Here is a 2,407-nt window from a genome sequence, read left to right as displayed (position 1 = left end):
AACCTTGAGGAGTTTTACTTCCCCAAGGCAAAGAAAGACACAACTAATAACAATATAAGAAAATCTAAATCAAGTTAACACCGTCCCCGGCAACGGCGCCATTTTTGGTTGTGTCCTCTTAGGAGGTTTAGTTTTCGGTACTTGTCGTTAGGAGCACCTAGACCAAAACACAATTTATAACTCTACCAACAACTCTACAATTAGTAAAGAGGCAAGTAAAGGTCGGATCCCAAGGGACGGGAATTGAGATGAGATTTTCTATTGCAACTAGTGGTGTCTAAGGGTGTCACAATTTGGGGTTTGAAGTAGAAGATCACTAAACTAAATAGAAATGGAAGTAAACAAGCAAGATGATTAAAAAGGGGTGTAAACAATTGATAAAAGGCACTAGGGTGTCATGGGGTCATAGGGGATTCATGGGAATTGATCATACAAACATATTCTCAAATTATAAGCAAGCAATTATTGTTGTGATGGATCGAGTTGGTTTATATCTTACAATCCTAAGAAAGTTTGGGTCCCAGAGCCGAATTGATTAGATTGTACAACACCTAAAAGTCGACTTAGTCTTCCCTACTCAACTATATGCATGGTCTAATGAGACTCAAGTTGGTTTATGTCTTACAAGTCTCATTGAAAAGATAGGTGATGGGTAAAAAATGCAAGGATTCATAGGCTCACATTTCGTCAAACATAACATGTGCATAAGTTGAGATCACAACAAGCAAGCAAATAAACTATGAAAACATATTAGATTAAGCATGAATCATTCCCCATGTTGGTTTCCCCTAATTACCCATTAACCCTAGCTAAGGAAACTACTCACTCATTATCATGTTGAACATGCTAGCAAGGTTGTCAATCATACCAACAAAATAAAACATGATGAATAAATGAAAATGATTAACAATAATTAAAAAGGGATTAAGAGAATTATACCTACTAATGATTCCAATAATAAAGCAAAGAATAATAGAAGTACTTGATGCTTGATTGGAAGGCTGTCAATCTCCCAATAATAACCCAAATAATCTTCAATTACCCAAAATAAAAGATGAACAAAAGAGAGATTAAGGAAATGAAACTTGTATTAAAACTTGATTAAATGTTGATTACAAGATTAAAGAGAGATTTGATTGATATAAACTACACTAAAGATTGCTAAGAAGAACATGCTCTTCTAATTAGACTAATGGGGTATTTATAGTGGGGATTAGGTACATAAATTAGGGTTAACTAAGGGCTTAAATGACGATTAAGTCCTTGAGGAATCGCCGGTCTCTAGGGAGACTCCGGTCTCCTTTTCGCCGGTCTTAGAAAAAGATGTGCATCCTTCCTTGAAGCTTGTAGAAGACGAAATGGCTGACAGACAATCCGGGCGTCCAGGGAACGGGACGGGCGGATTCTGGTGATTCTGGACGGGCGTCCAGCTGGGGAAGACGGGCGTATTGGGGGTGTTTTGGACGGGCGTCCTGTGGAAGAAGACGCTCGGATTGCCCCTCTTGGACGGGCGTCTTGTAGACAATCCGCTCGGATTGTCTTACAGCTTCTTTCTTTCTTCTTTTCTTCCTTTTTCTTCATAGAATCCTTGAGGATTTCCTCGGGGATGCAAGGATCTTTTCTCATCATTGCCCATCTACTATAGTATGTACAAAGGCCTTCTAATCTTGTCTTCTCCTTGATGCCTGTCATTGATTTCAATCAATTTAGCTTCATTTTGACATGAAAATGCAAGGTTTGCACTCCTTTCCTACCAAGGACACAAAACCTCAAAGAATATGCAAAACAAAGGACTAAAGACAATAAATGACCCAAATATGCACTAAAAAGCATGGGAACAAGGCTAATTCGGGGACTAAATGTGCTTAAATTATGGTCACATCATACATATAGTTGTTCTATTCCTTTGATAGCTGGGGTGACTCAAGATCAAGTGAAACAAACTCTTTTTCTTTTCTCTCTGAGAGATGATGCAGTAGAGTGACTACGTGACTTGGATATGGAGGCTGATGCAATCACTAACTGGACTTCATTAGCTCTTGCATTCTACAACAGGTATTTTCCACGACATAAACCTAATGCTCTTAGAAGCCAGATTACATGTTTTAAACAAGGTCCTACTGAGGATTTTAATGAAGCATGGGTTCATTTCAAAAGGCTAGTTCGATCCGTTCCCCATCATGGCTTCCAGATTTGGTTTCTTTGCAACCAGTTTTACAACAGGTTGTATGACGATCACAGAGATTTGCTTGAATCATCTGCCAATGGAAGATTCCAGGATAATACGAATGACAGTAATGCTTGGAAGTTGATTGATCAGATAGCTACTCACACTGCTGAGTATGGTAACCCCAGATGAAGCAAGAGAGGGAGTGGTTCAGATAATGCTATTGCAGCACAGCTGGAG

General features: G+C 39.0%; 1 non-coding gene across 1 annotated transcript; it reads right to left on the bottom strand.

Moving 5' to 3' along the window:
- Positions 1–2,080: 2,080 nt before the first annotated feature.
- LOC141588880 (small nucleolar RNA R71) lies at positions 2,081–2,187 on the bottom strand. Its single transcript, XR_012519846.1, has one exon. It is a non-coding gene; the product is annotated as a small nucleolar RNA R71 (small nucleolar RNA).
- Positions 2,188–2,407: the final 220 nt, after the last annotated feature.

Source organism: Silene latifolia, chromosome 6 (assembly GCF_048544455.1).
Source record: "Silene latifolia isolate original U9 population chromosome 6, ASM4854445v1, whole genome shotgun sequence".
NCBI lineage: Eukaryota > Viridiplantae > Streptophyta > Magnoliopsida > Caryophyllales > Caryophyllaceae > Silene > Silene latifolia.
The sequence above is the reverse complement of the archived record's forward strand: the minus strand, read 5'-3'. Positions and strand labels throughout refer to the sequence as shown.